The 27041-nt window shown below is 38.7% G+C and overlaps 1 long non-coding RNA gene across 1 annotated transcript in view; it reads right to left on the bottom strand.

The window, feature by feature from the left end:
- LOC116959176 overlaps nt 1-19468 on the bottom strand; it is a 29203-nt gene extending 9735 nt beyond the window's left edge. Inside the window, exon 1 of the long non-coding RNA XR_004405714.1 lies at nt 19374-19468. This is a non-coding gene — a long non-coding RNA (uncharacterized LOC116959176). The remainder of the gene's footprint in view (nt 1-19373) is intronic.
- Nucleotides 19469-27041: the final 7573 nt, after the last annotated feature.

Below are 27041 nucleotides of genomic sequence, written 5' to 3'. Positions count from 1 at the left end.
TATTGCTTTTCTCTAGTTTCACAACACCTCTCCAAACCCTGTCTTTTACAATCAAACAGTTCAAGCAGTTATTTTGCTGTTCTGATCACTGCTGAAAACAAAACACAGTTCCTCACTGAGCTGGTCATAAAAATGCCCAATCTGAGATGGCAGTAGAAGCCACCAACCAATGTATGGAGTTTAAATTTTTCCTGCACTGACACATTCTAGTTCTATCAAACTAGATCCTCCACCATGTTTCCCAATTTCTTAATTTTATTTGTTTCTTTTTAGTTTTTACCCAAGCTCTTTTTTTTTTTTTTTAATTTCTTGAAGAAGAAGAAATTTCACTATGAAATGCAAAATAACTGCATTTTACCTTTGTCCCAGTTTCAGTGTGCTCTCACAGGCACCTATTTACTAGTGCAGCACTTCCATTTCACTAGATAAAAAGACCTTGCAGAAGCATCTGTTCCCTTGCCCCAACTGTCTTACATACTACAGCGGAGACGTCCAAAGCAGCAGGACTTCAGCGAGGGCTGCCAAACTTCAGTGATGATCCTGGCAGCCACGGGCGAATACCCAATCGGCTGCATGTGCAGTGAGAAAGGGTTGAACATGCTGGTTAGCCACATTAGCTATGTGCATGCTTATGTTTGGGTATGCAAAGGAGTTATAGAAATAAAATAAATGACTGTCCTTGTGAGTGGCAAGGGTAAGTGGGACTACTGTTGGAAGATCACTTGTGGCTCATCTTGTAACTGTGGCAATGTGATTTCTATAACATACCTGTGGTTTGTTTGTAGCACATGGAGCCATTACATAGTGTACAAGCTTGACTGAAGTACCATTGTTTTCCCCCAGTCTCCTTAAACTTAATCAAATTAAGCAATTTGTTGTCCTTAGCACATTTGGCACATGAAAGCCTCTTCCCAGCCCTCGAGCCGATCAAATCCTCATGTCTCTACTTTTTTCCCTATCCTTCCCTGAGAGGCGTGTTTGGCAGACCCTGTGGTAAAGCTGAGCTGCATTGAACACTGTAGGATCTAGCTGGACAGAGAAATCTCATGGCACTGAGCTCACTGCAAAATCATAGATTTTTACGGGAGTCTTGTTCATATAAGAATGATAAACTTCACAGTAATTCCCATGGTACCCTCAACATGAATCTTTGCCTTATATCACCACTTACATCCATGGAAAAGGCAAAGACTCAAACTTTGGGCATGGGAGCTGGTACCTGCAGTCGCCAACTGGTGCAAATTTGGTAAGAAAGGGCAGGAGGCAAAATTTTAAACAGGAATGTGAAGGACATCCTGGCCATTGTTAACAAGAAAATAAGACTTCTTCCTGCCTCTGCTTTTATAGTCTCTTAAGAATAAGAATTAGAATTAGTTTATTACTCAGACAACTCTCATTCTGGAAATTAAAGAATATAACAGACAAAACCCAAGTCTGCCTTTGCTATTTCAGGGAAATACCTTTACTGTTTTCTGAGTACATATGGCAAGCAAATGCATGTGATTATTTTTGCTGGTATCTGAAATGTGGAATTCACAGCTTTTATGGAGGAAAGGGTTTTTTCATTATGTAGTGTATGGCTGGCCAATGACTATCTGCAGCTCATTGTACTTTATCCTGAAGCCAGCAACAGATCTCTTATATTGAAGGGCTGTTGCTGGTTTAGTTATTGGTTGTAGCACATTTGAAACAAATGGTTTAACTACAATTTATCCAAGTCTATAATTAGTCAAATTGCTCAAGGGGCTCTGTAGGTTCCATCTCAGCTGGAATTCTTCTTACCATTTTTCTTTTTCTTCTTTTTTTTTTTTTTTTTTTTAATGTAAGGAAGAAATAACATGAAAAGTGTCAAACAAAATACACATTATTTTTAATTTCAGAACAATCACATGCACTAGTTCAGCTGTCCCCATTAGTTTTTTCATGGCATACTGCTGCAGCAGCCTCTGCTAGAGAATGAGAGTTTTTTGACTTTATTTTTTCTCTCTTTGTTCTTTCTTTTCTCTCTTTTCTTTTTTTTCTTCCTTTTTTTTTTTTTTTTTTTTTTTTTCCCATTTGCCCCCTCCCCACCCACCCCTGGTCAGTAATTGACCTACAGAAATCCACTCAAAGCTGGAGCTTGAGAAACTTGTGTGAATTTGGACAGTTGGCTGCATTTCTGTAAGTGTTAATGGTTTAATATTTATAATTTTCCTCTTATTTCTTGAGATTTTTACTTGGAATTTGGAAAAGTAATAAACAGCTAGTTACAAAATTTTAAAAACCCCACCCAAAACAACAATAGTTGGCTATTTGAAAGGGCGGTGTAACAAGCTTCTGTCTTCCTGGATGTCTATGTGCTGCTTGCATTCTTGTTACTCTTTTTAAATGGAATTCTTATATCTGTTGGAAGATTTATATGTGAACTGCTTTGGAATGTTTAAAAACATTGCTTCATGATGTGAATAGGTTCCTTTGGATCTCTCATAGTAGCAACCTATTTTTCTATCCTTTATCAGAGTATGATTTCTTAGATGCAGAGAAACAAAATGTGACATGCAATAATGGACAGCTATTAAGGAGCTTCCAAAGCAAATACTGACTAGTCCAGAATTCTTGGCAGATTAGAAGTACCCTAGTCTCCTTGATGCAGGGACTGTATATTTGACTTGTGTATTTAACTAGTGGCTATTTATAGTGGCTATCTTGTAAATTACCAGAAATACAAACCAGTATTATGATTTGTGGGAAAGCCTGTGGAATTACTTAATAATGTATGGCATTGCTTGGCTCACCACCTTCAGTGTTTCATCAGGAATGGTACCATCACAGTTGTCATTTTGGTATTTGCATTCATATTCACTTAATTCTAATCTCTTTCAATCACTGATACGAGTGGGACATATCAGGGCTAGAATCCAGATTACACAGTACTTTATTTTAAGCTTATTGTTTCAGAAGTCATAGTGTATGAAGTGATAATATCTGACTGGCTTTCCTGTAAAAATATTGCCTGCAAAAACCATGCTGGCATGCAAGTGAATGTGGAAAAAAAGATCAGTTCAGTCTCCTTTTGGACCTCAGGCATCATCTAACTTTTCAAATCAAAAGAAAAAGGAAGTTTGACTTTTCTATCCACATGGAAGGAGGACATAATAGCTGCCATACAGATCCATACTGAGGTTCTTCTGTCCTATTGTCTGTTTTCTGACACAGACCCATAGATGGAGGGATGCTGACAGGTTTACTTATGGGAAAACATATTTCTGAAGTTATTAGAGGCATAGCTACTGGCCTGATATTGGAGCATTCTCGCTTGGGCCCTCTTCACACTTGCTTTCACACAGTGGTATGAAATGAGTTCCCTCAGTCCATCAGACTTGTTTACAAACAAATCCAGGAAAATTATTTTGTTGTCACAGTTTTTGGAAAACATAAGGTATTACGAATGGAAAAGTTAGAATCGCCTGTCTTTTCCGTTTTTTATTTTGGTCTGAAATAGTATAGCTTTCAAATCTAGGATTTGATCATCACTGAAGCCAGATGTAGTCTGGTGGCTTAACTAACACATTACACTTGATGTTTGCAGTGGACTGGGAACACACTCTGTCAGTTATCATGTCCCTTCTGAGTGGTGCTGAGCTGAGCAGCTTCCACCTTGGAGGGGAAATCACAGTAACAGGATCAGCTGTGATCAATGAAGCATAGCCTTTAGCTGTGTCTACACTATGTAGTGCTCCCGGAATAGTTATGTTTGTAAGGAAGGTAAAAATACATATGGGGATATGTGGCAAACTTAAACCAGAAACTTTCTCTGCAGCCAGGTAGAAGTAATTCATTTTGTCTCTTGTTTCTGCATAATTATGACTAAGTGTTAAAATATCTGCTGCTTTGGCTTATAAAACAGTTTCAGAAAATATATTAGGGCATTATTTTCAAACTCCTACTCATGCATCCTACGAGTTGCTCTACCCAAGGAAGGCTACTGAGATAGATATATCAAAACATCCAAGACATTTGTATGAGCCTTGAAACCAGGTAAAGTTTGAAGCAGAATATCTTCAGATATAAGGTCATTGTAGCTTAGCTGTGAGTGGGATCAGAAAAATTCCCGTTATCCATTTTAAGTGCATAGAGAGAAACAGAGACTGATTTCAAGTAAGTTTTAAACAGAATGAGTTGTGTTCAATACAGTTGCTTCCATTTACGTTAGTGTAGGCAAAAGGAGGTCAGGACTACTTTTCTTACTCTGAGTATTGCCCCTGCCCATGGCAGGGGGCTTGGAACTAGATGATCTTTAAGGTCACCTCCAACTCAAGCCATTCTATGATTCAATGAATATTTTAAATAGTTTAGTAAAACTAGCACATCTATGCCTCTTATTATCACTTCACTGTGGTAGTGTTTTATAAGCAGGAATGAAATTCTCTCAGCAATGTCCCTGCTGGAAAGACTGTTCCCATTTCACAGCCAGTGGACTGAGGCATGTAGGTCAACAACCTGATCCAAAGCCCAATTTTTAGCACTCTTATGAAAGACACTTGAATTATTTCATTGTGAACTGAAGATAGGTTTGCTTACTTCTAAGCCAGAACACATTCTGTAATTTGTTTGTAAGGCAGCTGTGCCCAAGCACACTACTCAGGGATGTATGCAGAAAAGCTGCAGCCTGAAGTTTCAGTCTTATAGAACTTTTTTTGCAACCCTGTGACTCTTACAACCTATTCACAGTCTAGGGCACTGAAACCAGTAGCAGAGTGGAGGTCGATTTCTGAAAAACACCAGTAGGGCTAGCACAGAGCTGGTTTTGGGGCTGTGCCATCTGGAGAGAGACATTGGTGGCTCCCACCTTCTGGCTCGTTCTGAGAGCAGCGGGAGCTTCTGCCTTGTACAGATGCAATTTAATGATGATAGAAAATGGTAGCATATTGTTTCTGTAAGAGGCAGTCTCTCACGGATCCCACAGCGTTCTTACCAGCATGTTTAACCTCTAATCTGGGAAAGAAAAATACCATCTGGTACACACCATCCTTGAAAGGTTTCTGTCTCCTGCATTGATGTGTACCTGGAGAGCTCATCTAAGTGCTGCACTGAGTTACCTATGCTGAATGAATCTGCCTGGGCCCCAGAAGAAGTGAAGCAACATTAGTGTGATGCACTATGTGAGTTAATATAGCTGACTGCAGCAGAGCTGATAGGCTGGTGCAGAATGTCATATTTGCCTGACTATGCTGCTTCCAGTAGTGGAGCTGGCTTATTTAGAGCTTGCTTAGGTATCTCTGCCTGGACCTGCACTGGGCCATGTTGGCAAATCCATAAACTCTTAATGTTTAATGAAGAATATTTTGTTTCTTGGTTTTATTTATCTCATTAAAAAAAATATCACACTTTCTGTCCTAAGGAACCCATGCTTCCTTGTTTGCTTATTTATGCAGTATCAATCCTATTTTCACTATTAAGATGAGAAGGATTCTAGCATGAATAAGAACTTGCTGTTAAGGTCTGACAACGCTGACTCATGATACCTGTCAAACTTAATATCACCTCTGCAGTCTGCGCCTTACCACTGCATTGCCTCTGTAGCAGAGAGGACAGGAGGGTCTCTGTGTCCATTCTCAACCAGAACCTGCAGTCAACTGGCCTAGTGATTTAAATGACCAGCAATTTCAGTCCATGCCCCTAGGTAAACTGGATTGTGCTGCCAGAAACAGCTGCTCTGCTTCTGACCCACGAGTCTTCAGCCTTCCTTAGGCAACCTGCTGACCTGAGGCCTCTGGGATGATCAGACTGATACCAAACATGATGTGGAAACCTGGCTGGATGAGCACAGTGCATCCCCAGACTTGTGGGCACCCACCCACCTCCTGAGAAGCTGGGATGACAGGCACGGTCCACCATACTCAGCTTTCTCCTTAGAGGCGGTCAAAAATTGCCAGTCCTGACTGTATTTCTGGTCATCAGAGAAGGATATTGGAACAATTTTCAGTGAGCAAATACCATGCCTCAGACCGACCTTGCTGGCGAAGACACTACTGCTGCGTGAACACACAGCTCGTTCTGCTACCTCTGTGAAAGAGATGAGGTGAGACTTACAGGTGTGACCTCATGAGTTACTGCTGAGCATGTGAATCAGAGCCCCAGGCCCATTGGTGGCATCGTGATTGCAAAGAAACAATTCTTCCTCATCCTGGTTCTGCAGTTCTTTAATAATAGAGTGTCTTCTCAGAGACAAAATGAAAATGTGAGATAGACAGAAGTTTTAAAAATAAAGCTGCGTTACTGGATTTGTGTGCATAGGGACAGAATTAACCGGTTGCTACTTTGGTCTGTTTGGAAATCTCTATCTTATTACTGCTTTCATTCCTTCAGCAGGTTGCAAATAGAGCTGTTTTGGTTTAAAAAGATTCTTCATACACATGCTAAAATGTGCTTATTTTATTTTTTAGAAGTGCCTGTAAAGTAGCTTGGAAATAATTGTTCCTGATGTTTAATTAGGTAGTGTTTGAAAAGCACTTTGAAATGAAAAATGGAGTAGAAGTGCTAAATATTCTTGCCTAAGGTTGATTAATTATGGACAGTAAATCTTACATTAGCCCATGTGATAAATGTGAGTGAGTAGACTGCATAATCTATAAAAGGAAACCCAGGCATATACATTTTCCCTCTGCATATGAATTTGGGGCTGATAATCTGGAGGTTGGAGAATTGTGTCTGCTTTGTAGCTTCCCGTTCCCTTTTTTATTCAATGCTATTGAAGACTTTAGCAGAGAATTCAGAATCTGGCATTTCAGAGCTAGCAGAGGGGCAATCTGGGGCATGGGAACCTGCTGAGTTCCTTCAGAAGTTTCCGCTTTCAACTTCACAGGAAGTTGTTAGACAGTGAGGCTACATCTATATTAGTAAATCAAACATGTCCAGCTCTCCGCCACTGAAGTCATCTGGCACTGAACTGCCTGCATCCACACGATTAAACACTTTTACCCTGTGAGAGCAAGGTGGTTGCAGCCAGACGCTCTGATGGGAAGAGTCCCTGGCCTGTGCTAGATCAGGAAGTCTTCCTGCAGATTGCTTGGGTGAGTGCAAGTTGGCCAGGGTCAAAACCATTCTAGAAATTTAGCAGTGGAGGTGATAGAGGTTCAGTGCCTAATCCTGTCCAGCACTATCTATTTTACTGTACAGATGTAGCCTGAGGGTCTGTAGCCTCCACTTGAAGTACTTACCTCTGCTGTCTTCAGGGCACCTTCCACTGATGGAGGGGCACAAAGCTGCTTTTCTACAGGCCAGATAATGTCATATGATATATGTATCTTGTTGACCTCTCTGAGCTGTGGCTGGTTTTGATATCTGGTCTTAAAGGGCTGACGAAACAAACCACCCAGATTTACTTACACTTCAGAATAGATGATAGATTGCAGGACTACTTGGTGTCTTTGACAGGTTTTAAGTGGGCCTAATGTATAAAGAGCAAATGTTCTTATCACACCTAGACCAAATATGTGATAGGTCTGTGCTAGTTCTTGCAAATTTGGTAAGTGACTTGAATAAACTAATAATCACTTACCTCAGATAAAAAGTCTGGAGAAGTCTGTAGAATGAAGGCAGAAAAAGAAGATGCGTCCAGAGAAACTGTATGAGAGTCTCCGGAAAATACAGAGAGCATCTGTGTCTTTTATTTTTTTTTCATATATGACAGTTTGCTTATACACTGTACTACTGTGATCTTCTAGGACTGGAGGAGTAAGTTTTCTCCTTGGAACAGGGGGATCAGATCAGTTTTTGACACTGGTACGTTGGAGTTAGCATGAAGGACTGATCTGAAATTGTTGCTTTAAGAGGGCATTACTTTAAGATACAGCAAAATCAATGACTAGTCATTAATGTTGTTTATCTACAAAAAAAGAGGTGACGTATGAAAACATCATAACTACAGAACCAGCAATAAGGTCTCTGATGCAGAATATAGTGGGACAGTTGACATCATGGCAGTTTGATCTGAAAAGTAAATACAGAAGCCCTCTTTTTCCAATCCAGGTGACAGATCCTAAAATGTTAAATTCTGATCTGTTTGGAAAAGATTGTCACATGTCCCTGAAAATGTCTCCTGATTACAAAGAGATGAAGTCTTTGGCAAAAGCTATGATTCTTTTATCTTCGGTGAACAAGCTACAGTGAGAAAAGGTACTGAAGGTCAGTTCTAGGCTTATGGAAGTTGAGGCAAAAAGTAGGGCCTTACGCATAGACTTTGCAGCCCCCGAGAATTTCCCTTTCTCTGCATCTATTTGGCAGACCCAGACTGGTGGAGAGAGCTCTGAGAGGGGTTTGTGACCCTGAGTGTGGTACCTGGTCTGCAAATACAGTGGAAAGACTTAGGTTGTTAGGAAAATCCATACAATGTGCATCTTCCCTGATTTTTGGACTCATAAGAAACTTCTGCAATCTAGTTAACTAAAGGCATGCTATTTAGCACCGCACTTTTGATTGATCCTTCTCTCAAGAATGTGTGAATAAGATGCCGAGGTGTAAACAAGTACCATGAGACATACATCTATGGTGAACTACACATACCCATTCTATTAGCATAATTCACTTGTGTCAGGTGCTTCATGCAGCATTTAATTTATTTTAACAAGTTTCTCAGTTACAAGAGCTTCAAAACACAGAATCACCAGAAATGAAATGTTTTCCTTATTTTTGCATCACGAATTTTTGAAGATATAATATGCGATGGTATCTGCTTCACAGTGCTACGCAACTCGGTCACAAGCTATCACAAGTGACCTATAAACTAGATTTATTTGACACTAAATTCAAGCTGAAAACAGCTTCCCAGAACCCTAGAAAAGGCAGTGAAACTCTATATATGCGCTCCAAGGAGCCATGCACACACATTCAAATATGCATACTTTTATGCACAGATATCATCATGTATCATATTCTTGCTGACCATCTGTTTGCTTACTGTGAGCTCTGAGATGATTCAGTTGCTATGCCTTTGGGGAAAACACTGGGTAAGACCTGCATGTAAATGTGCAAGGACACAATTGGGGATACACTAACTGCTGTGTGCTGGGGCCTGACATGCTACGCCTGGCTCCATCTATCCCATCAGCCCTCCTGGTTGGGAAGTCAAGATGGCTCAGAGATCCATCACCAAAGCTGGCGTGGTGGGGCCACCTTATAACACGGAAGGGTGTGATGAATAGACAATACAAACTCTGACTGAGTTTAGGCTCTCTACAGGAGCTGGGTGGGGTTCAGAAACACACAGAAAGCAGGTGGCTTTTAAACAAAAGCAGATACAATTGCTTCATCTTTGTGGGACAACGCAGAGAATAAGCCAGAAAGGTACAAACAACAGGAGCTGTAGACACTTTTATTTAGGTGGGAATCATCAATTCAAAAAATAGAACACCCTTAAAAAGTGAGGGAGATACTCAATCCAAATTGCATAATAAATATAAGAAACCTGCCTTCATGTATGTCACTGGTGAAATCTGGCTATCAGAGTTGGAGCTTGATATAAGACAGATTTACCTGTGCATGAAGGAAGTTCTGTAACAAGTGCAATATTATATTAACAGTGCATCTCCACTTATTCACAGGTACTACAGTTGTGCATTTCAGATAGGTCTGAAAAGCCTCTGCAGCTGGAAGTCATGAAGCTTTTCATTTATATTTCCTCAAATCCATGTTTCATATAACATTTTCTGTATCCTTCCCAATGCACAATGTGTCTCCCTCTGTCAGCCTTAACAGCTGAAAGTATATCACTGTCCCAAATGCATTGCTTTTTGTATAATGGATTTTATTTGTGGCCTAATTTAGGAACTTTCAGAAATGTCCTGTGTTGGGAGCTGAAACCCCATACTCTTCAGAGATGTTCTGTTAGGCCTTTGTTACCAAGCATGATAAAATCGGGGCAGCTTGTAAGAAACTTCCCTACTGTTCTCTGATCTGCAAAGAGCTGGCACAGGCAGACCCCCTAGTTGTGTGCAGCCACATGCAGGACAGGGGCCTAGAGTTTTTTTCTGTCAAGTCAATTCACAGTTGCAGGCAATTGAGATTTGATATTTTGATTAGGGCTTTTCCTTATTTTTCTCCTTCCGAGTCAGTGATGAAGAAAGCTCTCAGATCCGCCCCTGTATTTTCGTCCCAGTGAAGTAGAGCTTCCTATGGCATTTTCTTTGCTCCAGAACTATTCATCACTAGCACTGTGTTGATAATGTGATGACAGTTGTTGCCAAAACTTTCCTGTTCACCCTAAATCTGTTTTTCTTGGTATGAAAAGAAAGATATGAAGCTCAGCAGAGAGAGAGCACTCTGTGGTATGAAAGCTCAAGGTGACTGGGACGAAGTGATTATCCAAGGACAAACCCCGGTTCCAGAGGGTGGCATTTTCCAGATTCCAGAGGGGAAGGGGAGAAGAGGCGTGTGAGGCTAAAGGGGGTGGGCTGGGTGGGATGTGCCTGCTGGGGGTGGGGAGAGAGACAGTACTCTTATTTTAAAGGAAAATGAGCAGCCAACAGAAACTAGATGCATCTCACCATGGGGTGAGGGTGGAGAATCCACCAACTGCTGAGACAGTCAATAGACAGATTATTCATCACACATAGCTAGAAGATTAACTGAGCAAACGTTCTGACAAAACTGATTAAAGCCTTCATTCTGTATGGTGGAACAAAGAGACACCAAGTTATTACACCCCAGCCAAATGCCAGATGATGGCTACATGTAGTGGAAACACAAAGTAGGGAGTGATTTTTTTTTCCCCTCCAAACCGGGATGACTCTCCCTCTCTTTATCACTAGAGTCATCGAAAGTTACAGTCTGTAAATACACCTACCTACTGAACATTTCAAAAGCCAGATTGCTGTCATGTAATAGATAAAGGACTTCCCCCCCCCCCCCTTAGTTTGCTTCTCTTAAAATGTTATCTCACAGTGTTATCATGTCTAGAGTAATCTCTCTTCTGAAGTGCATTCTTTCCCAGTATTATCACCAGTTTACAATTGCAGATACATAAAATGAGCAAAGTACTTGACTTCTCATTATAGTAAAGTTTGGGTGGTACTCCTTCAGCCATGTGTGAACTTGGAATGTGAACACTTCCAGTATCGGTGTTTACTCAGTTGCTAGCACTAGTAAAGGGGAAATGGAGATGATTTTTTACTGTGTTCACTAATTACCATAGTTTCCAGCCTTGCCACCTCCTAAAAGAAGAGAAGTGATATCAATAAAATTAAATCACTTAATTGCCGAGTTCTGAAGACTAGGAAAATAAAGAAAAACAGCCCAAGAAAGGAATCCCTTTCCAGACAACTCTGATGGTTTTCTTTTGACAGTCAAAAATTTAATGGGTCATGGAAATGATCAGACTAAAACTGCCAAGTGTCTACTACCTCTAACAAGTGCCTGCTAACAGGTGTTTAACCTGAGACACTGCCAAAGCCTAAGCACTGAGCTCAGCATTAGTTCAGATATACCTATGTATGTTCACTGTTTCTCGGGCATGAAAAATCTCCCTGAAAGTCATCCTGGTAATGTATGAACACTTTTGGAAAGGAAGGCCATGATTTGTCAGGACCCTGAAATGTAAAATTAGACAAAGCAGCCCCCTGGGGAGTGAGTAGCAGGAGCTGGGTGATGCCATTGGTGGCTCTTCTCTCTCTAAACCCCTGACTCTGAGGGTAAGGACATTACAACTAATTATGTCTTTGGACTTACTGACATGAATAAACTATTTGAGGTTAACTGTTATGCTTCTTAATGTCACAAAACCTCCTTTTCATATAATTACTTACTACATAAAATTGTGCAAAATCATTCCCTTGTCCTGGGTTAAATCCTATAAACTGGTCTAAAAAAGTTGGGTTTTGGGAAGAGTTGGACTCACTCACTGTAATAGTGTCCAATAATCTTTATTATAAATGTGTTTTTCACATGTCAGAAAAGTGGATGTCAAATATGCAGTGGCTTTTGAAAGCAAATGGCATCTAATGTAATAACAGAAATCTCCTCTGAACATTAGGGAGAACACTGATATGTATAAGAATGCTCCAAGCCTGTTAACTAAATTATCATTTGCTACTGCATGGGGAGTTTTGCTTAATGATTTGTATTTCTTACTTTGCATTTACCTTAACTGTGGTTGTCAGTGCCATCTCTTTAATATAAGGAAAGAGGAAGGAGATAGTGAGAAAAAGATCTTTCTATTTAACAGTGTGAAACCCAGACACTGGGTTAAGAAATAGCTTGCATATATTAGAAACTGATCCAATAGAAATATTATTAACAAAACCAGAAAAATACTATGTACAATTATTACATATACTGTAATAATTTGTAAATATAATAGGAACTGTTATGTACATGAACATTTGAACATTTTATGGATTCAATTGCTGTGTTGAGGTGGAGCAGTGGAAAATGACGAAACCTCTAGTGAATTGAAGATACCTTACATAATTTATAGTTGATTTTCACCTAAGATGTTAATAGCTTTATCTAGCAACATGTTGCATGTACGTCAGCATTTCATAGCCAACATAAATCTGCAAAAGATACTGCCAACTGTTTGGGGGTTTTTTGTTAAATAGGCAGCTTCTTCATCACTCAAATGATTCTCACAATTTTGAGACCACCCCAATCATTAGTTGATCTTTGAAAAGGCAAACATATACATCTGGATTGCTCTGGCAATGCAAGGAGCTTTTGGAAGGAAACAGCTTCTCTTTTAAAAAACCTTTTATACCCTTGTAAAAGGCAATAAAATATATATCAAACATAGATGATACTGACTGCTCTTTACAGTTACTATTAAGATTTATGGTCCCTGAAGTTAAATATTGACTTTGGCATCACCTTGGTCAATATTTATCTCTCAGATCAATAAATCTTAATATTGACTGTAACTGAAGTCACCATGCTGCCCAGTGTTACCTCTGAATGATTTATATCAATGTATTTTCCTCTCCCCTCAATATATCTTTTACTTTCCAATGTTCCTATTTGATGGGGTTGGAAGATCTTTCTGAATCAGGAAACTTCTTATCTGCATAGAGTGTTATCCTTCCCATCAGGTTGCTTTATTCCTTTCCTTATTTCTTTATAAGTTCTACTGTAACTGCATAAACCATCTTAGCTTGAAAATATTTTTCCTAGTGCCTAAGTAAATATATAACTTATGAGACCATACTAGGCTGTATAATTTTCATTATGATTTTACATACTCGAAGTTATAATCATCATAATCATCATAATCAGTATTAGTGCTTTCTCTTATTATCCTTAAATTTCTATATTAACATTTACTTTCCTGCCTCCCAATGTTTTCCTTCAACTATTAGAGTTATAATACAACTGAAAATTGTAGTTTATTTAAAATTTAATTATTTAGTCCCATTTGGCAAGTTTTTATTATCTTGATTTCCTCAGTACAATTCAGTTCATGAAGAAGTTAGAGACATGATCACAACTAGCTTTTCATATATATAATTTTCCTAATATCGCTGAATTTTTGTGTTAGCAGGACCTTTGAGGCTAATTGAACAAGGCTCCTTTCCCGAGTCCAATTAAAAATGAAGTTCCTAGTGAACTCTTCTGAACGTGATATATAGACCCTCGTTAAGGCAAAAATGGGTTGCTGGCTACCCTCCTTGTATTATCCTAACCTGAACCTTTAAAAAGATCCAGTCTTTTTTTACACAAAAGATGTGTGTGTTATTTCCTGAACTATATTCTCAACAATAGAAATATACAAGCATGTTCACTGGAAACAGTCCTTTCTGTTCTTTAACAGTGTCTAAAAAAATCCACATTCCTTTTGTTCCCCTGTGTGAATGTCACTTATGCCCTGACTGTGCTGTGCCTGTGCCAGCCCCGGTGCCTCGCTACTCTGCAATCCCATCCGAGGGGCTCTGGGACAGAACCAACCTTGGCACCGTGTGCCACGCTGTGACTCCCAGCATCATCTACCTACTCAGACTTTGATCCAGTGCTGCTCTTTTTCTACTGTACAGCTCCAAGCACTGTGGTAACTTAATTAAGCAACAATAATATGGATGGTCTCTGCATCCATATCAACATCAAGAGTAGGCATTTGAATACAAAAGGATCCTGATTTTTTTTTACAGTGTAATTTTCAAATGCTTGAGACTGTAAAATGTCTGTATGAGTTGTGTTCACACTAGAACAAAGGAAGAGTAGGAGTTTCAATAAACTTCTAAGTTTTATTCCTGCCACTGGGAAAAGCTAGAAGAATGTTAATGTTAAATAACTAAATGAAGAATACTAGGTTGCTGCCAAATCGTCAGCTAAGCCTTTTTTTTGATGCTGTTGTGTTCCCATGTGAGGACTGCACTCTACAGAATAAAATAGCTCTCTTCTACTGAGAGTGTCATGGAAAATTTGCCAGACAGAAACAAAGGCCCTTCTTCCACTTCCGCCTTCTGACATAAACAGCTGTACATGTGATAAATTATCAGAATGAATAAAAATCTTCCTTTCCTTCTGTTTTCTTTAAATTGAGATCAGAGTGCTCAGATGAACACAGCCTCTCTCCCTATCTGAGAAACAGAGTGAAAATGGCTTCTGACGACCTTCTACATTATTTGGGTAGCTCAGCTAATTAGGGACACAGCAGAACTCCCTTGTGACTTGCCCTACCATGATCTTTCCCAACTAACACAGTTCAACCTCTGAATGCACCAGCAAAAAGCAGCTTCAGGATGTTCCTTGCAATCAAGAGAAGAAATAAGTTTTCCTCTGCTTGGATGAAAAATGGAGTGGCTGGAGGGTAATAAAAGTATTTCAGCAGTACATTTCTGAATGTGGAGTGAAACCGAGTCAGAGTTTGAAGATGAAATACAAAGAGATGTATGGCTTACTCCTTATCACTTATTAAGGTCCAAAGCTTTCCCCATTAGCAAAACTGAATAATTTTCTATACTTCCTGCCTTAAACTCTGGAATAGCATTGATGTGCACAGCTATGCGTTTGCTGCACTCCAGTCCAGGGGAACTTGCATTTCCCTGGCTGGTGAACAGGCCATCCCTACAGCTACTGGAATGTTTGGGAACACAGTAAGTGCTCTGGAAATACTTTAAAATATCAGAGTCAAGCAAATGACAAATAACAGTTTATTAGTTTTATTTGGTATTATTAACCTCTGTACTATTAGTATTAGTGATATCATTGACAATGTGGTTTGGAAATGGGAGGGAATTTACTTATGAATATCCTGTAGAGTAAATAATCTGCAGACTGTTGATGCAACTATGAAGATCAGTGAAGATATTTTCAGTGTCATGCAACACTTCCAAGCAAGGTGATACAGAAACATTCCCTAAATGCTAGACTGGTGACTTGTCTAACAATATACCTTATAATGATTAACTGCTTCTCAGACCTCTAAGAAAACTGGACTGAAAATGCTGGTGACCTTGCACCACCACCTAAGGCAAGATGACAAATCTTGCTCTGCTCCTGAAACTGATCGTTGCTGATGAGGACAACAATGCTAAAGTGGAGCAGCGATGGATGTTTTTATTATCTGATGCAGCCCAGAGGATTAAAATAGCTCACTTGACATGGCCTCTGACTCCTCAGCAACTGCAGTAGAACTGGGTGAGGTTGATGGTAAAACCCTTGAAAAGTTGTAAGAATTTATCTGCCAGTTGCGTGAGCAAACTGGATTTCTTCTTCCTCAGGACTCAACAATAAGAAGGAAATTCCCTGCATAGGTCTGACTAAGAAGCAAATAAAATTTGCAGCCACTTAAAAGCATCTGGGCATGTGTCATGCTTACAAGTCCTTCTTTTGAAGTTCAGAGGGACCTAGCAAATACTATGATGCTCTGAATGTCAGAGTGGCCTATGAGGCTGGAGGGACAGATCTGAGAACAAATTAGAGCAATTAAATGTGTTTAGCTTGGATAAACAACAGCTAATGGGCTGGGAATGTGTACAACTGGCAAGTCTGGAGAAGGCTGTAAACATCAGCAAAGACAGTGACATAATTCTGAAAGTTCAAGAAGATTCAGCTAAAGAGTAAGGGCTTGTTTACACCAAGAAATTCACTGTTATAATTAGGCAGCATAATTATACAGCATAATTGTAATTATCCTGGAATTATTCTGAAGGAAGAGTGTCCACATGGGGAGTTATGCTGATATAAAGATACTACTGAATTTCCCTGTGTAGACAAGCCTCAGCAAAAGAAAGGATTGTTTTTGTGTAAAGCATCTGTGTGATACTGTTACTCGTACCACAGTGCAATACAAAACAGGGAATGTAAATTACAGTTATAGCTTTTAGTTGATTTAATCTATCTAGTTCAAGACTCATCCCCAGAGAGGGACCCCCTACCAGCATTGGCTTGTGTGAGCATGTTCCCATTTCATATGAAGAGTCTTTGCACTTTTCAGTCCCCTGATTCCCCTGGGACTGTGTCCTGCTCTTTAGTTTAGCTCAGCTAAATAGCTTGCATGACAATAGCTCACTCTCTGCCTCAACGGCACTGTCATCCACAGCTGTAAGGCACTTGTCATGAAGATGATTTACTTTAGCCTATTGCTGGTCTGTCAGTGTCTAATAGGGTTTGTTTTTTCATACTTCTTTAGATTTTAGTTAACAAGCTTTAAGCTTCCTCTGGGAAACTGTATCATATGCCTAGGCCTGTCTATGCAAAATGTTGTTCTGTGTTAATGGTACCAGAAAAAACTGAAGTGATACATGTCCCTCAGTTATAGATGCTCATATATAACAACATTTATAAACCATTTGCATGATTTTGTTCTCTGTAGCCATCTCATTGGACTAGAAAACAAGGTTAAATATGTGTGCCCTCAGTGAACAAAATCCATCACTTCCATGCTCCTACACAAGCAATGGTGCAGTGGCTTAAGAAGGAATAATGAGGCTTCAGGATAATCGAAATGTCCTTCTTACAGTGTATTTACAAGTAGATTTATTCCTATGATTTGTTTAAGATTTCAAACTGAGCTGTCCAAAAGAGTTTAAATATTTGAAGGAAGGTTCAGAAAGCAAACAGTATGGCAAGGAATCACTGTGATAATTAGTTTGAATAATAACATTGCTACTCTTGCCTAGCATTTTTTACAGTCTTTTCAATAGGAAGATATTGTCATAATCTTCATTTTATAGGTGACAGGCGAAGAGAAGTGGTTTACCCAAAGTCCCATGTCACCTCCCAGCTGGGAGGAGCAAACTGGTGTGCTGAGCTCTTGAACAGATACTGCTGAGAGGCCATGCACCAAGGACAAGTTTGTAATGCGATATATTTTAAATACTTTAAGGGCCTGTGCGGTTACGTGTAGAGGAGAAGCCACTTTCACTGCTGAAAGAGGTTGGAAATATATAGCTTAATTGAAAGAGAGCATTTTAAAATGCAGCTGACTGTGGGATGGATGAGATAGATCATTTCAGAACTGTGCTTTTCTACGGCTAAGCATTTTGCTGTTCTTTGTTAATACATAGAGTTTTGCAAACCTGAGTGCTCTGCTTGCATGTTGCTTGTTCCTTACTCCTTTATTTAAAATTACACCTACCTCTCATTCATTTTTGTGCATCCAAAATAAAGAATTACTTTTCTGTCTTTAACTTGTCACTGTGCTTCCTTCTTTCTTTTTCAATTGTACCAATTTTAAATTAAGAAAACACATCAAATATAATATAATTTAACTGCCTGTGAACTCTTCCCTCACAAAACTCATATCCAAATTATCATCTTCAATATGGGGGTATGACCCTGGTAGGATTTTTCTCTTTCTTAGTTCCTATATCCTATTTTTTGACATCTTTTGTTTCATTTCTAGGTCACATTCTTCCTCTCCCAACTTGGGCACTTCAGGTTAGATTCACAAAATGACATCTGGAAAGCACTGTGGCATCAGTGTGATCCCACAGCCCCAGGTTGTGCCTTCGTGCCACGAACAACCCCTGGAGAGCTGGCTGTGAATGTGGTTCAAAAAGGCTAGTGGGCTGATCTGTTGAATATAGCACTGGGTAAAATCTCAGGAGATGGCTACACTCCCTGCTGCACCTTTGGAGATCACAGTACTTAGCTCTTCTGCATGGGATTTGCTGAGAGCTGTGTCCCCAGACAGATGGAATGAAAGGCGTGGGAAAGGTTTTGTCTTTGTCTAGTGCTCCAGTGAGCACAATGCTCCCTTAGGATGCAGGAGGGCCAGATTTGTCTTTGTTTCTTCCTTAAGAAGACCTGAGTCAATCTCTTTCCCCTCTCAGAACAGGGTCATCAGCACCAGGAGCTAGTAGGATACCTCCTCAGATGAGGCTTATAACCTTATTGCTGTCCTCCTAAGAAAACTCCTTAATCACCTGGGTATTAGAAACTAGTTTAGATGCCTCTGAAAAGCACATCTCCAGGATGAGGCATCTCCCAGATTAAGTGGCAGCTGAGTGGGATTTAGAATTAGCTTTGTGTGGACAGTTAGACAGTTTTACAGGTTCATCCCTTTCTTTCTTTAAAAATGCTTGCCTTGTCTTTAATTCTAGCTCCATCGTTTATATGTGGGTTCACCAATTACTAGCCCATGGTGCAGAATTCTCATTTTTCTGAACCACTATTATGAATATACTTTTTTTTAAAGACATCATGACTTAGTCATCATGCAGAGTTAAGGCCAATATTGATTAATTCACCCTAGCACACACCTTCCAGAATTTCAACAAAGAAAATGAAAGTTGGTCTTTAAACAGGGCAGGCAGTTTGAACTATAAGCTCCTCTAAACATCATGGCTCAGCTAGTTTAGCGCCTTTTATGCTGCTGCCTTCTCTACACTCAGAATAAAAAGGAGGTTCTACCAGTCATCATATTCTAGCAATATACCTGGTGTAGACAAAACTGAACTTAAGGTTTCTGTTAAATATTCTTCCTTTGAAGACAAGGTTGCATTGTCAGTCTTTGACATACATGCCCCGATCCCCCTCCCATCCCCCCATACAGAAACGGGACCAGTTTATTCTCCTGGAAAATAACAAATTCACAGTCTTAGGTGAGATTCAGATATTTGATATTTTGGAACACTTCCTTAAATTACACTTTCCAGTACCTAAAAAGTACAAATATTGGAAATAATCTCTTATCTGCTGGAATGCTATGGCAATATGGTATGAAAAAAAGATTTTAAAATATTGCTGCCCGACATTACTAGTAATAGATTTTGCTGTGGGGAAAAAGTTGTCGAGTTAAATCTTCTGTCCTAATTGTTAATTATTGTTGTCTTTGTCTCAAAGAAATTCTGTTATGAGACTAGGCAGCTTTATTCAGTTAAAATGTTCCAGGAAAATTCGACACCAATCATATTTAAAAATAAATGTTCAGTAGCACAAAGAAGAAATATACAGTAGCGTACCTATTACATGTTTGCTCTTCTTGATCTCCAAACAATTTTTATGCTTGTATCCTCTGTCTTTTAGAAGTGAATACTGTGTTGATGGAAGTTGTTCATTTGACTGTCCTAGGGAATGAACTCTGCTTCAGTGGGTGAGTTAGTAATGCACGCCTTCTGCATGTGAAGAAATCATTATTTATAAAGCCTTGCAAATGCAATCTGGTATTTATTTGGTGAGAAGACTTAGTTGCAAACTGGTTGTAATCTTGACCTTGATAAAATAAGATATAAGTTTATGCAGCGGTGATCTCCTGCTCTCTTAGGGGAGCTTTACCAGCTCTTAAAAATTGAAATTTGTCTCAGTCTGAAATTTTACTCACAAGCCCTAAGTGTGCATCCACTTGATGAAAGGCTTGTAGAAAGAAAATCTTCCTGTTTAAGGCTAGCTCCCACTCATACAACCATATACAGTGTGTTTTGATTAAATCATAGCTCTCTACACTAGCAATAGTATAAATCAAAAGTCACACACAAGAATTAGCTATGGTAGTTTACCACCTTGTCATGTGTCAATGTAACCATGCTAACTGGTAGTAAAATTTAAGCACATGCTCTGAGTCTGCTCTTCTGTGAAGTAATATATTCCTTAGCTCAAGCCTGATGAAACTGAGCTAATCACGTATACCGTTGCTCAAATAATGAGAAGTAATTTGTTGTGCAGCCATAATGTCATTGTGTATCTGTGCCTTGATTATCATCTTGTATCCTCCATGAGTCTTAGAAGTGCTGGTATCAGTTAGAGATAGGTCTAGTGTCTGGAAGCTATGTAGGCTTTTATAGGCCTGTATGGTCAGAAAGTTTGAAACCACCAAGACACTTAATTTAGCTCACTCTCAGCTATCAGACAATAATGCTCTCAGTCCTCAATAATCTGAGCTAGACTGTAATCTCTGTGGTAGGGATTGTCATTTACTTGGTTAGTATAATATAACAGTATAGCAATCAGCCCATTTAGATAGTGACATTGTATAAACATAATTTCTGTTTTATTGTAAGCAAATTTGCTCACTGTAATGCCACTGATCTCCTCAAGCATGCAGAATCTTTTATCAGTCCATGTCACTAGATATTTGTGCTGTAGGTCATGATGAAACATGTTTATATACATGGATCATATAGAAAATTCTACATTTCAAGCACCTTTGTATGAAGAATATTTGTCTGAATTGTGTTTAATGTCTGTCCTTTTTTCCCTCTCAACATCAGCCCAAAACCACATGACTCCAATTAGTTCCTATCTCAAACAGTTTATTGGCAGCAATTTGTTCTCAGTATTGCCAAAATACATAAAACTGTTGCAAGTCCCATGATTTTTCATGGTTTTCTTTACAATTCAAAATTCAGATGAATACCTTAACATTACAATGAGATGAAAAGAAGTGAAAATTACCTTTCAACTCAGAAAAACAAAACAAACCAAAGCTTGGATCTAATTAACCTTGGCAAGAAAAGAAATCACTGAGAATGAAAATCTCTTCAACTCAAAGAGGCCAAAACAAAGCCCTCTGAAGTCCTAACAAAACTCTTGAAATATGATTTAACTGGTACATCAGTGCTACTCAGGTTTATGTTGATGCTCTGTTTGGAGATTAATTTTACCCTCAAAAAGGATGCTTCCTGCCAAATACATGCAGTCTGTATTATTTACATCTTTAAGTCCAGAAAATCCTGTAAGTTCTCTGCTTGGTCCCCTGTATATCAAAGAATTAGGTTAAGGCAAACATTGCAGGGAGTGAGTATTTTCTCATGCCTGGGTATTTACTGACAGTTTAAGTTCCAAAATTTATGTAGGGCAAAGATTTCTGGGGCTCTGTGTTCATTCTTCACTGTCACCACTGTAAAATTCTTAGATTTGAATAAAGTTAGCACAAAGTTGCATTATAGTCAGCTTTACCCCAAGGGGGCTAATAAACAAGACAATATAAGCAACTCTCCAGAGAAGAGTAGATGTCTTTAAATTGTATCCCAGAGATGTAGTCTGACAGCTTGCATCAGAAATAAGAATCAAAATTAGGGACAGGATTTTAAACATCCCCTTTAGGCAAGCAGAGCATCAGATTTCATCTCAGTTTTAACACAGGTAGAATCTGTTCCAACTATGAGAAGAACGGCCATTTGTAAACATTTTAATTTCACTTCTTTGGTGACTGAATGACTTTGGAGAATGAGCAAATAAAAACAAGGGGAACAAATCAGATGATATTTGAAATAACATTACTAGCTCCCTATCTTCTGAAAATATAAGGACAAAATGCTGTATAGGTAGTATCAGCGTACATACAAAAGAGGATAGAAGCATTTTCCTGTGGCCCAGACAGTTTAATGAATCAGATACAGTGCTGCAATCAGAACTGTGGTATCTGCAGACAAAATCTGTATGGAAGATGACAGAGCAATACGTCACAGAGATCTTGAAGACTGAGACCCCCAAGCAGTAGCCTCTTGCTGAAAACTATGGCAGCTTCACTAGCTTCAATATCATTTTTGCATACATGACTACTTTGCTAAATCAAACCACTGGATGAGTGTCTTTCTTCACTCTATTTGTCAGCATCACTCCAGCTGTAAGAAATTGAAGCTTCCCTGAATACTTAAGCCAAGCCTCAAATCATGTCTCAAAAATAAAGAAATCGGTATAGTGTTAGAGCTTTGACCTTTGGCCATCATTACTTCTATCATGGTTGTTTCTGCTTTGCACCATGCCTTCAGAACCATGTATTTCAATGTTGGAGTCCTTAGTACTTCTGTAATAGATGGGAAGAGTAGGATGAGATGATCATATTCTGTTTTGATTCAGGATTGCTAAAAGCTGGACAGACATCATAGAATAACTGCAGAATCATGATTGTTCTACATAATAATTCCAGATAAAGGCTTCAAGGTCATCTAGCAAGAGCAATATAAAACATAATATTACAATTATAATTGAACAAGTATAATTATTGAAGGCATCCTGCTAGACCTGATGTCTTTTTCTTTTAAAAACATGAAGTATTCATGAAAATGGAAGAACTCTAGTATCAAAAGTGTGAAAACTGTGTCTGGACATTGATTACAACAGTGGGTTGGCCTAACCAGTTAGATCCATCTCATCTCATAGAGACTAGATAAATGCATGAGAAACCCGTTACACTGATCAGGAAGAAGGATATTTTTTTTCAAGATAAAGTGAAATACAGCAAAGTTGGGCTTAAGGATGATAGCACTGTCTATCCATTGACTGGGGGAAAGCTGCATGTGTGGTTCTTGAGGTAAAATTACATGAGATGAGCTGCTCTAAATCTCACTGGAAAAGTCTTTCATGAACGTCTTCCTATTCAATTCATTAACCCCATTTCACAAATCATCTCTACTGGAATGGGGAGATCCCATCCCTTCCACTCCCAGGCTTCTGACTTGCTTCTGTTTTGGCTGTGACACTAGATCGTCTTTTCAGCCAATGTGATTTACCAACCCAGAAGAAAATAATAATTTATCTTTTTGGATTATTATTTTTTTTTTTGCCACCCTAGAGAGCTGGTTTACGTAGGAGTCTGACAAACATCAGAGATTGGGTGCTGGAATGGGAATATATGGATGAAGTGTCAGGACTTTCCCCTTTCAGCCACAAGGGGCTGTAAAATTTACTTGTTCATATTCCTTAACATAATACTTTCTAGCAAGTGAAAGTCCAAAGAGAAATTCATGACTGTTGAAATGTCACATGAACTCAACTAATTTGTATACGTTGCATGTGGGATGTTTTTAGTGAAACTGATTTTGGAAAGAGGTGTTCTATTTTATTTTCAAGATCCCTTTGGATTTCTGCTACAGTGCCTTTCTACAGAGAGTTACCAAAATAAGGGATTCAGCGCTAGCCTTACATGTTTTACGTAATTATCATTTATATTTTCTAAAGTGGCCTTTGAGGGGAAAAGAATAACTATGAAAGCCGTTCTAGACGGGAAAATATACAAATATTCTCCAAGTCAGCAAAAAACACTTGCAAACGCTCAATGAAGTGTTATTCTGCAGGGACATCTACAATTTTATAGGATGCAATTTCACAGTTCAGGCTTGCTTTGCCATGTGTGGAGAGTAGGCTGATTGCATCAGGTGGTGGAGCATTATCAAGTCATTGTTAACTCATTGCCACAGAGGACATGAATGGCTTTCCCCACAGCAGTCATTAACAGTGACAGAGTCAACTGGTTTGGCCAGGCTGATATTGGTAGAAGGAATGTCCTCCAAGCTGGAATGTGAAATGGATGGAATGAAAAATATAGATTTTTTTTTCTAAATAATATCCTAGGATTTTTGTAGCAATTATATTCATTATAGTTTAACAATGATGACTTTCTCCTGTCCTCTCCAGTTGCAAGACAACATTTGCCATCTTACCACTCAAAATACTTCACTGTTTCTCCTCAGAGTGTTTTTTAACATCCATCTTTACCCCCATCCTAAATATCTATTGGTAGGTCACTGATAAACTTTGACTTTTTTGTTAACTACTCGTTCCAGTAATTTTTATATTTTGAATCTGTTCTTGGCAAGATCTTAATTTTATTCTATATTTGCACAATAACTTACATCTATTTTGGTCCATAAATCTGATGAGCTGCACTAATGCAAATAATAAATATGTATATTAGTAAGCTAGCTGTATGGCCTGAAAGTTTATCTTTCTATTATACAAATACAGATATTGACATATAGACCTACTGTAATGAATCATCACATTTTGACAAACTGGATAGAATAATGTATAGCAGCAGAATCTTAGGAGATGAACATAATGTGCTGAAACAACAAGTCATTCTACTAACCTTCTACCTGACAAGAATTAATGAAAGGCAGATACCAGAAAAGATTGTTTGTCAAAACCAATATGGAAGCCATCCTTTAAATTTATCATGGAAGTGGGATGCTACATTTTTTACAAGAATATCTGAGCATACTTGAGGTATTGTTTCTTTGTGTTATCCACTTGTGCTCTCTGTTTTCCTCTCTGTAGCCCAGCAACATGCCTAACATATATATTTCACATAATCTTGTAAATGTAACCAAAAGCTACAAGTTGTTCTCAAAGTAGTGTTCAAAACCTCTAAACCTTGGTTCTATCAACCTCAGCTGTTCATGGGCTTGGGGAAAGAGGTGATCCCAGTGATTCCCTGTGTGCCAGATAAAATAATGATGCTCCAGCAGCATTCCCTTGACCCCAACGAAACTGAGATAGGTAATGGCTGTCCCTGTGCTAGGTCGTGAACTATCAGGGACATGATGAAACAAAATGAAAATTATTGGCTAATACAGTAAATGATGGGTATAAGGTTGCAGGCAGGGAGCCAGACCATTTGTAAAAGTGGCAAGGAATGTATAAAAGAGCAGATGACAGAGGATATTCATGGAGGCCAGAGGACCACACACACTTTACACAATTGTAATAACAATAGGATTTATTATTACTGTTCTTGCTAACAGATTGGCTAAGGCAAACAGCAGCATGACACAATTCCATATGCTTAGACGGACAGCCCAGTCTACTTGGGGCACTGGTTATCTCTGATGAATCATCTGCCTGATCAGATGTGCAAAGAGATTGCTGAACTCTAGCAAAACACAGAAATCCAATTGTGTTCTGCAAGTGTTCTAATTTGGAAATAATAGTAGGACATGGTAGGACCCATCAGGGTTTTCAACTAGCAAGTAGCTACCCACTGCTCAGCCTTCTGACAGTAAATTACTGATGAGAAAAGATGGAAGCAGAGGAGATGCCTGCATGTGATAACCTGGAGGAATGCTGAAGGTATCAAGACAGAACATAAGAATAGCCACAGTGGGTTTAATCAAAGATTCATATAAACTGCTACCTGAAAGTGGCCAAAAGTGGACAACCACTTTTGGATAAGTGATGGACAATCCTATAGTCATAGTAAATGAAATTCCAGCAATCTGCAGTTCATGTATTTGCCTAACCATTAAAATTATCTCTGTGCTTAACAGGTATTGATGTCTTGTTCTTCTATTATTCTAATCATTTTGGGAAATCACAAAGTCTTTTGGCATCCATGATATACTGTGTCAATAAATGACACAATTTAACCGTACTTTCAGAGAAGAATATCTCCTTTAATTAATTTTCACCATGCCACCATAGATTTTAATTTGATGTTCCCTAATTCTAAACAGGCATATCTGTTCCAGACATATCACCTCTAATTGTATCTTTACTATGTGTTTTTAACTATGCTGTCACTTCATTAACGTGGTTTCACTGTGAAGTTTTGTCAGAATAATATTTTTCACAGTATTGGTAGCAGAGGAGACTCCAGAGCCTTTGGTCCAATATACAGGCATATATATATATTAATTGCCATCAGACAGTATCAGCAGGACAGCATTCCACTGATGAGCAGCAGAGGACAAGAGTAGATTTCTAGAGTCAATTATAGATCCCCAAGTGGACCCCAAAACCTCCCCAAAAAGCTTGTTTTTATTTTGGTAGCCAATTTTACCAGAAGATCATAATAAGCCCTATATCTGTCAAAAAAAATGTCAGAAAAAAAATGTTTTTCTGTGGGCTGGAAGACTGTTTTTACTTCCTCACAGCAGAAATATCATGGAAGTAAGAAATGCATAAAATTAATTTAGAATGGGTTCAGCTTCAGTTCTCAGTTATGGCTGTAGGTAGGTATTCACCTAATTCAAGCTGTCCTAATGTTCAGAAAGGATCTGATGGCATTCATGTAGCTGAACTTACTGGATAGATTTTCAGACAGAGAACTATGGACATTTAAAAAGAAATACAGCTACTGTGGAATATTAAGGTAGGTGGTTGAACTGGGGTTTATTGGAATTGCTTGTGTCGTTTATATGGCTTGTTTTATACTAGCAAGTGTTCTTGCACTGAGGGAAAAACAAAGTACAATCAGTTCCTATTCACCCTTTTAATGATATTGATTTTATAGACTTCTGTCACATCTTCCCTTGGGCATCCTTTATTTCAGGATGAAAAGACCTAGGCTGATTATCTGTTACTTGTACAAAAACTATTCCACACATTTGATCTCCCATGTTTTCCTTCTTTGAAGTTTTCCAGTTCTCATATTTTGAGATGGGGGCCCAATATGACATGCTGCATTCAAGACATCTGTCACCATGTGTTTATGTATAATAATAATGGAATAATGTTTTATGCTTTATTGCCTCTGTCTTTTTTAATAGATCCAACATATAATGTACTTTCACAAGTCCTCCTGTTCAGCTAATTGACACTTTTTCCTTGCCATTATTTGACTAGTTGTATCTACAATCTCAGGTATTAGAAATGCATGTGGACCCTCAGACAGAATTGATCTTACATTCATCCTTCCCATGAGTAATCTGAAGGACTTGGATGGCATCATGCAGGTGTGTAAGACCTTCTGAATCATATCCTGTGTTAAATGAGAATTGCTTTATCAGAAGTAGTAACTATATGAAATACATGAGGCATCTTGTTAGTTATTCAACCTCTACATTCTTCTTCTATATAAATAAAACTAGACTAATTGATAATTAAGACATGCCTCCTTTTTTTGAATGTATTGTATCACTGAAGATCAGTTTTCTTGCTAACTAGGACTACTTCATGATTTTGGGTTGAAA

Source organism: Tyto alba, unplaced genomic scaffold (genome assembly GCF_018691265.1).
Source record: "Tyto alba isolate M040663 unplaced genomic scaffold, T.alba_DEE_v4.0 Super-Scaffold_22, whole genome shotgun sequence".
NCBI lineage: Eukaryota > Metazoa > Chordata > Aves > Strigiformes > Tytonidae > Tyto > Tyto alba.
This window is presented reverse-complemented; position numbering and strand designations above follow the sequence as displayed.